General features: G+C 51.4%; 1 long non-coding RNA gene across 1 annotated transcript; it reads right to left on the bottom strand.

The window, feature by feature from the left end:
- Positions 1-9,000: 9,000 nt before the first annotated feature.
- Positions 9,001-9,388, bottom strand: LOC112530709. Its single transcript, XR_005842933.1, has 3 exons — positions 9,342-9,388; positions 9,140-9,241; positions 9,001-9,060 (listed from the first exon to the last, which is right to left on the bottom strand). It is a non-coding gene; the product is annotated as an uncharacterized LOC112530709 (long non-coding RNA).
- Between the last annotated feature and the right edge of the window lie 345 nt (positions 9,389-9,733).

Genomic DNA, 9,733 nt, shown 5'->3' with positions numbered 1-9,733 from the left:
TCTCAGCTTACCTACAAGGCGCTGCGCAAGACGGGATGAAGACAAAGGGACTCAATCAGTGCACAAGTGCAACAAGCCACGTACTCACGCCGAGCTCAAGCGCTCCAATGAAGGGAAGCAGCACGCGCTGCTCCTCCCCTCATTCTAGCCGCTTATGACATCACTAAGGGCCACCCGGCTGCTCTACCATGGACGGACAAGGTGGGGAGGCAAGACCACGTCACAAGACCACAGGATTCCAAAAGGGCACCCCAGCGTTCGAGAAATCAGTGCATGGTTGGAATTCCATCCCAGGGAAATCCTGGAGAAGCTGGCATGGGGTTGTCGGGACCAAAGTGCAGGACCCGGCGCTTGGTCCTATAGAGCCTCTTGCTGGGCCTATGGCAAATCCACACTAGGGTCCTTCTTTGCACCCAAGGGTGGCTTAGAGCAGCCATCTCTTGCACCTGGATGGAAATAAAGGAAGAGAAACACAGCACTACTACCAGACTGCTTTGCCAATTTCTTTCCCGAGCGCATTTTTGCCTTTTGGCTTCCATGACGACCTCATTCCCTCCTCCTTTTCTTTGGGGGGAAGCTGCCCCCAGTGCCTGAGCTTCACAAGACAGCATGAAACATGACACTAAGACAAACGCTTGCCCTGGGTGCAGGGTGGCTGTGCTTTGCCAGGCATATACAGGAGGGTAGGGCTAGGAAGCACCACGTGGCTGCCCCAGGCCAAGTCTGCATTCAGTCACTGTGGCCACAACTGGTGCCTCACCGCCAGAACGTATCCGAGGGTACAGATGGACGCAGGCACTCCTGCTTCTTCTGCAAAGCCCTCCTCTGCACAGCCTGTTAGCTGCTGCTCACTGCTACGCCAACCAGGCTCCCCTTCACAGCAGCCTTGGGATAAACCAAGGAAACCAACAGAATCTACTGCTGCTGAATCCACCAGCTCTTTCTTCTACCAACCATGGGGCAAATGCCGTGGGACAGAACACAAGGGGGGAAAGCACTTCTGTTCACACACCTACAAAGCAGGCAAAGCAGCGCCACGCCCAAGCTGAGCACCAAAACCTCCCCAGCACCCCTGGCCAATGCTGCCAGGGAAATGCGCCGTCTGCAGCTCCACGGGAGCCTGATGTGGCTCGCTGCGTGGACACTGGGGGGCTGTCTTAGTGGGATGCATTTTTCTTCAGGGGGTCTGCTATGATGCTATGATTGGCTTTGACAAGGAAAACCACGCTGGTAACACTCTGATGTTTACACCTTCTGATAAGCAGTGTTGTAGAGAGAGAGCACCAAGGCTGTTCTCAGGAAAGGGCACAAGAAGCTGGGAGGAAACAGAATTAGGACAGCTGACGTCAACTGGCCAAAAGGATACTGCATACCAGATGACATCAAGTGGAAAGAGGTTGCAACACGATGAGAGTTCATCTTGCTTTCTTCTTCTGCTTGGCCATTGCTTGGGAGGTGCTGAGCCACTGCTTCTACATCACTCGATAGATACATTCATATAGATTCATATAGAGGTAGACAGATATAGACAGACAGACAGACAGACAGACAGATAGATAGATCGATATTCATTACTTCTGTCCTGTTCTCTACCTTCGAAAAGAGATTTCTCTCAACACATGAGTTCTACCTTCCCTTTGCTCCCCCACAGTTCTCTCCCCCATCTCACTGGAAAGTGGGATGGGAGGGAAACATGAAGTGCGCTGGGGTCAGGGGGAAATTAAAATGATCTAAAGGTACACAAGCCCACTCTTTCATTTTCCAGAAGACAACCTATGCTGTCAATGAAACATGGCCCTCGCTAGGAACATTTGCAAGGATGCTTTCAGTGACTGAGGGCATCGCACGCCATGAACATCACCCTGCTGACACAAGGGCACTGCAAACACAGCAGCAACTCCTGGCACCGATACCTCCGGGTACAACAAGCACAGGGCATTGGGTTGCTTTGGATGCAGTTTGAGCGCTGAGGTCTTGCAGAGCGCATCATGTCCTGCACCGGGCAGCGCATCTCTCATCTCTCCAAACTTTGGAGCTTTGAAGCTGCACATTGTTTCTTGGGAATTTGTCACACACAACTCCAGAGCACTTCCAGCTCTTCCCTGGCAATTCACGGCTTGCACAGTGCCAAATGCAACCAAGAAAAAAAGGCAAGAAAGAAGCAAAGGCCATGGCTATGCACACAAGTGGCCAGGAAGGGTTCAGCTCCAGAAGGAAACCTGCACAAGTCAACTCAACAGATTCCAAGGAATGCATTGACATCTGACACAATTTGCAACGCCAGAAGCACTGCCACGCCAACAGCACCGTATTTGGAAAGCAGCACGTCCAAATCAGCCCCCTTGCCCTGCTCTACCCGCTCAGCCCAACACAGAAATCAAACACCAAACTCTCTTGCTTTGGCTCACGGCAGCCATCAAGCTCATGCTTTAGTGACACAGAGAACTCCATCTCCAGCTACTGTGTGTTTCGCTAACCACAAGCTCGGCTGGGAGCTGTCGCTCAGCCTGACACCACAGGCCGAAAAGAAACATACATAAGCAGATGCTCTTATCCACACGTGCAAATCTGGGGGCGAGGAATAAAAGGCTCCTTGGGCCATGGGCAAAGCAGGGAGCAGATGATAGGCAGGAAACAGGAAGGAGCTCAAGACCAGCTCTCCTACACCAAAGACAGGGAGAGCTGAGTCAGCACCACGGGAGGACTTACGACACAGCTTGAGAGCTTACAGAGACCTGAGATTTCCAAAGGAGGCCGCCAGGGTAACTCTCACCAGTCTTTTGCAGGGCTCTCACGGATGCTTGCGATGCTGACTTCCACTGCCTATGGCATTGGTAGAAAGCCCAGGTGACAAATGCTCACTCTGTCTGGGTAACGCTTCCATGCTTCCATGGTTATCACTGAAACAAAAGGAAAAAAATAAAAAGCATGCAACCCTATGAAATTTGCCTCTCTACTGCTGCTGTCAGCGTGACATTCAAGTCTGTCTTCCACACAGCTCCATCTGAGTGCCAAAAAGAAACACGTACAGAGATGCTTAGAAGATTCTTTGTGCAGATACAAGTGCAGGGTGCATGCGTATTCTCTACAGCAAGAAACATTAATTTCTCAAGCAGTAGTATGAAAGGTCAATGAAAACGAAATAGATGATGAACCCCTTTCATAGAGGAAGTCCTTGCTAAGCCTCTCCCCATCAAAAAGGAAGCCTCTGGGCATTGTTAGCAGCAGTTCCCAGAACATCTTGCACCACAAAATGCAGCACGCTCCTTTTTTTCCACAGGCCCATCATTTCTCTCATCAGCATCAGATTCACTCCACTTCAAATACACGCATCAGAGCAGCCCTTCAGTTTGGCTGAGGTAGGAACCCACTGCTGGGACGTCCCCCACTCCCGTTCCCCACTATGTCCAGCACTGGGGGAAAGTGGGGAAAGGAAGAGCAACTGCCATCACCTACCCAGACATCCGCAGGGCCTTCCATACAGTCTCACATCACAGGGAGAAGCGGGAGAGCTCTCGTGGCACAAAGAGTGCACTTTGGCCACAAGAACCCCAGGCACCGCTACAGGCTTGGGGCAGAGTGGCTGGAAGACTGTGTAGAAGAAATGGACCTGGGGGCGTTGATTGACGCTAGACTGAACACTGCCAGCACTGTGCCCAGGCAGCCAAGAAGGCCAATGGCATCCGGGCTTGTATCAGAAATAGTGTGGCCAGCAGGAATAGGGAAGTAATTGTCCCCCTGTACTCAGCACTGGTGAGGCCGCACCTCGAGTACTGTGCCCAGTTTTGGGCCCCTCACTCTAAGAAAGACATCGAGGCCCTGGAGCGTGTCCAGAGGAGGGAAACAAAGCTGGTGAGGGCTCTGGAGCACAGGCCTTATGAGGAGCGGCTGAAAGAGCTGGGATTGTTCAGTCTGGAGAAGAGGAGGCTCAGGAGAGACCTTATTGCTCTCCATAACTACCTGAAGGGAGGCTGTAGTGAGCTGGGGGCCAGCCTCTTCTCTCGGGTGACTAGTGATAGGACTAGAGGGAATGGCCTCAAGCTGCGCCAGGGAAGATTCAGGCTGGACGTTAGGAAATTCTACTTGTCTGAAAGGGTGGCCCGGCACTGGAATGGGCTGCCATTCCAGAGAGGTGGTGGAGTCATCGACCCTGGTGGTGTTCAACGAGCGTTTGGATGTTGTGTTGAGGGACATGGTTTAGGGGGAACCATTGGTGAAGGGCGAACGGTTGGACTGGATGATCCTGTGGGTCTTTTCCAACCTTAGCGATTCTAGGATTCTAGGAAAGCTCGGAGAAGGCTGGAGAAATCAAGGTTGCCTCTAAGGTGCTGCTTTCAAACAGCATGAGTTGTTGCGCATGAGACGGGAAAGACAAGGTTCAGGTTCCAAAGGCTTCCAATCCCCGTGGATCTGGCTGTTGGCAAAGACAACAGCTGCCTGCTTTCCAGCAGGGTGATGCTCACCCAGCAAAGCGCTCACCCAGCAGATGCCTTTCCTACAGTCACAGCATCAGCAAGGTAGGAAAAGACCTCTGAGATCATCCAGTCCAACCACCCACCTACCACCAATATTTCCTTCCCACTAAGCCACGTCCCTCAGTGCAACATCTAATGTCCCTTGAACACCCGCAGGGACAGTAACTCTATCACCTCACTGGGCAGCCCCCTCCAGCGGCTGACTACCCACTGGGAGAAGTTCTTCTTCACATCCAACCTCAATCTCCCCTCAGGTAACTTGAGGCCATTCCCTCTAGTCCTAGCACTAGTTCCATGCGAGAAGAGGAACACCCCCACCTCCACATAACCTCTCGTCCGTCACGTAACTGGACAGAGGGAGAAGGTCTTCCCTCAGCCTCCTCTTCTCCACACTAAGGAATCCCACTTCCCTCAGCCGCTCCCCACCAGACTTGAGCTCTAGACCCCTCACAGCTTCATTGCGCTGCTCTGGACACACTGCAGGCTTTCAGGGTCCCCCTTCTAGACAGGGGCCCAGAACTGAACACACTACTCAAGGAGAGGACTCACCAGTGCTGAGTGCAGTACAGTGGCGATGATCACTTCCCTGCTCCTGCTGCCTCCGGCCCTTTGCAGTGCACTTCCACTCTAAACCGTTCCTTCTGCGCTACTGCTCGGATCCTCCCTTAGGGCTGGAGCTCAAGAGGTCAACACAACACAAAGAACACAACGTGCAACTGGAAGGCATGTCTCAAAGCCTGAAAGAGTGAGAACGGGACCCTGCAGTTAGAGACTCTGAGAAGGGCCTCACAGGATGCGCTGGCAGTGAGAATAGCCTTCATGTGCAGAGATCTCGGAAACCCAAAATTCCACTGTTAACACTGGAAATCTCCGGAGAGGAGAGGAGGAGGTGAAACTGAAATGTCATGCTAGTTGTTTATGTTAGGAACAGAGATAGTAAGGCCATTGGGAAGAGCAACAGCTGTTCCTGTTGCGGTGCTAGAGTAGAGCCGTAGGACACAGAGGTCCCCTCAGAAAGTTGTAGGGGGGGGCCTGGAAGAGCCCATGGAGGGGGAGGCTTCCAGCCCTGCTGGACCCAAAGCACTGTGCCAACTGCAGGGAAATGAGACAGCGGTGCACAAATCCAACCGTCTCTGATTGCAAAAGCTGAAGAATGGCAACCTGGGAAGTTATTCCTAGCAAATCCACCGGTGAAATTGCAGCTAGGAGAGCAGGAGAAAGAGGTTTCGTTTCCGGTGGGCACGGGTGCCTCTTACTGCCCGGTGATGATTTTGCAACAGAAGTCGCAGCTACTGCCCAACAAGAAAAGGCTTCCCTTTTGGGATCAGTTCAAGAGAGGCTGAGAAAATAAGGAGGAATACATACATGCCTGTACATGCCAGGTTCTCCAAAACCTAGGAAGCCTGAAATAACTGCCTTGACAAGAGCCTGACAAAGCATCTGTCCGTATAATTACGCAGTTGGGATGCTACATGCTCATAGGACCACCTGAAGAGAGCAAGGATTGCTCACACACAAGGAAAAACAGCCTGATGTAAATCAACAAAGAGCGTGGCTACCATCCATTGTCAAGGACATCAGAAAGGGAACACTGTACCGGAAAGTGGAGAGAAGATGGTGGATCAGGGGGCAGAGCAGGTTGTTGAAGAGGGCTTTAATTCCAGACTGTAATCAGAGGTTACAAAGCACGATCCTAGTACCAGCAAAGGGCTACAAGTGGGCCTATTGGGAAAGGGAACCTTCCAGGGCAACAGTGACAAAGTGACTTCCTGAAACCCCCAAGAAAAGGGGGGGATCGCTGGATGTTGGCACTAACTGATACCTTTTGGGGATGGCCAGAGGTATTTCCCTGCAGGACTCCTAAGGCTCGGGAAGCAACAAAAATGCTGTTGCATGCTCTTAATTCCAAGGTTCGGGGTTCCTGGAGCAATCTCAGCAGATCGAGGCCCACATTTTTGCCAAGGTGGTCCAACAAAGAAGCACATGACTGGGAACTGATTGACTGGAGCACTGACGCTCCAGTGCACCATGTATTGCCAGGCGACCATGTTTATGTTCAGTCTCCCTCTGATGTACCTCTGGAACCAAAGTGGGAAGGACCCTACCAACTTCTCCTGACCACCCACACCACAGCCAAGGTAGAGGGGCTTACACCGTGGATACATCATACCTGCCAGAAGAAAGCACCAGGACCACAGTGGACAGCACAAGAGAAAGGACCACTGAAAATCAGGATTCGAAAGCACGGATAAGAGTTTGAGAATGGTCATTGCGACTGGGGTAGTAGTCACAGCTTGGCAAGAGAAGAGCTACTTCAGAAGAACTGAGAAAATGGTCCAGGCTCCCTAGAGGGGAGGGAAAGGTGCCTGTTTATGGGATAGTGGCACTACATTGGACCGTTCCACATTGGCTAGAGCACGGAAAGTGTAAGTTTGGGATAGAAGACAAGCCACAAAAGGGACCTACATTGCATTGACTAGTTACTAAGTCTACTAGGTCTATCTCTGCAGACAGAAAAACTGACGGTAAAGGAGGGGTGGGGGTTGGCTGACAGAACTGGACAGGCATAGGGTGTAGCTGGGGGTGGAACCAAAGTGTGGGGTGTGATCCTAGAATCGATAAGGAGTCACACTGGCTCTCAGAGAAGAACATACTCGGAATTGTAGGGATGGGAGCATCGTTCACTCTTCAGGAAAAGATGGCCAGGCCCTGTCAGTTACCTCATGGATACCACATGGTGGTTATGTGGGGACGCTCAGGCATGGAATGCAGTACCTTTACATTGGACAGGGACTTGCACTACAGGATACTTAATAGCCCAGACCACGGTGCATGAGGAGATCCCTTGGGGACTCCTGAGGACCCCTGGGATTCAAATGAAGCGTACAAACAACCCCCTAGCTATATAGAACAAGGGATACCACCGCTTTCCGAGAGCCCTTATCCCGGCTCTAGGAGTTGCCCAGCTAGAAAAAGCTAGAGTCAATATCTCTGCAACTCTGGAAATCATAGTGAATAACACAACGGATGCATTACGAGCAATCCAAGAAGAAGTATCCCCTTCATCCAAAGCTGTGCTCCAGAATAGGATGGCACTAGACCGATTAACAGCCAAGGAAGGAGGGGTATGCACAGTAATAAGTCAGAGTCGCTGTGCTTACAGCAAGAAGGATTTAAGAATCGAGAGAGATTGATGGAAAGTTTGGGAACAGACGAAAGTCCTGCCTAGGACAAGTCAGGATGACCCCAGCTGGGAAGGAGATTTAAGGAACTTGCATACTAGCTGGCTACTGAATCTAGGATGGTTAAAGCAGCTCTTCCTAGTTTGCATCCTCTTGGTGCTGTTGGGAGGTTTTACCTGTGTCATGATGAGATGCTCTGCCTGCCTGTGCCGGAGTACTAGAAAGAAAAAGGAGATATGGAAGAGACATGCATTGAGGCCAAAGGTGGGAAGTAGGGCCTATTTTGGGACATGTAGAACAGAATAAAAATGATCTAGCAGGTAGAAGCCCTGCTAGACTATAGAAAAGGGGGGAACTGAAGAGTGAGAACAGGAGCCTGCAGTTAGAGACAGAAGGGCCTCACAGCAAGAAAAGGGAAAATAGCTGCACAAAGTAGAAATAAGAGGCAAACAAAGGGAGTTTAGATAGAGAGTGTTAGAAAACAAGGGATTGCAAGCACTTTCACAGACACTAGGTCAGGAATAACAGGGAGGATGAAGGCCATCGAAATAAGGACTGGAGAGCAGCTCGAAAACACGGGGCAGGGAGCTGATTAGATGTCTACAGGGCAAGTTAGTGTGAATGGTAGGTGGAGCGATCCCCCTTGCACCAGGGAGTACGCGCGTCACCAAGAAACACATGCCTGCTCTATATCCTTACCAGCTATACGGTCTGATTGCCGCACGTCAAGCCCAGAAGAGACACCTCTCTCACCTTGGGCACAGCTCACCAACCAAGAGCCAGGCCTTGCCAACTTGGTTGATCTGCAAAGGCGGGAGGGGGCCGCACATCACACCAGAAGTATCCATTTCACTTGCAGCTCCATGGAGAGAACAACACCAACTAACAGGCCTGAATGAATTCGCTCACAAGATGAACAATGAGATTGTTCTTCATTAAAAAGCACACAGAGATTCCTAAACCAAAAAGAGAAGGGCAGCACGTCAGATCGGCCAAACAGATTCCTGTTCCTACGCCTCATCCTCTTACCCCAGCTTGCCTCGCCTCATCCCCTTCCCCTACTCCTCCGTGATGCCCACTGGCTTCAAGTCAGGTCGCAAACACATAGGACTCCTTCCACACGACTCCAGCACAAAGGATGTCACACTTGTTCCATACACTCAAACGGACCAAGCAGTGCTATCACACTCAACACACGCAGAAGCAGTCAAACCCTGAGCACGTACGTCCCCTCCTGCACTACTGGAGCCCACAGCTCACCTTCACACCTCCGGGGATTTCTGCTCTTTTACACTGACGCAGCCTCGCTACAGCTCCATGGCGGTCACACAAGGCCTGCAGGACCTCTTGCTCCGCAAACCCCGTCTGCAGGCATTGCTTCATGAGGTTCACCACCTGCCCTCCTGAGCAAAAACAAGCACTGAGAACGACAGCAAAGCACACTGGATTCCACCTGGCCTGGTCCCCAAGCCTCAGGCATACCCTGCTACGCAGACTCATCCCCAGAGCCTGGCTGGACAGCAGCACATGCATCATTCCTCAAACGCCCCAGCCAAGCAGCAGGGGATCAAAGTGTTGCGACAGCTGAAACAAAAATGCTCGGGGACATTCCTGCCAGCACTGAACGTGAACAGATCTACCACTGAGCAACAGGACGTGGGACAAACAGCAGAAAACAACCAACCTGCACAACTAACTCGTTTCCGCTTGGTCCAGATGTCTGTATGCTCCTTCCCACGGCCCAGGCCAAGCTTGCTGAGCTGCTCCTCTTTTGTGCAGGATGACAACGGTGCCCATGGCATGTGGTAGCTATGCACAGCATGCCCTCTACTTGCTTTTCCTCTCTCCGTCTTCCATCACCAAACAGCACCTTCAATCTCTCCCGGCTAAAAAATCACTTGGGCAAAAAAAGAACTGGCAACCTTACTTTTAAAATTACTACTTGATGCTTTAAAGCGGAAGCTCACCTAGCAAGGACACCTACCTTAGACAAGCTCAACCTACACGGAAAAGTTATTCCTCTGCGTCTGCACACTTGGCACGCATTTTCAGCTGCAATAGTCTGCCCAGCTCTCA

The sequence above is a fragment of the Gallus gallus genome, chromosome Z (genome assembly GCF_016699485.2).
Source record: "Gallus gallus isolate bGalGal1 chromosome Z, bGalGal1.mat.broiler.GRCg7b, whole genome shotgun sequence".
NCBI classification, from domain to species: Eukaryota; Metazoa; Chordata; class Aves; order Galliformes; family Phasianidae; genus Gallus; species Gallus gallus.
The sequence above is the reverse complement of the archived record's forward strand: the minus strand, read 5'-3'. Positions and strand labels throughout refer to the sequence as shown.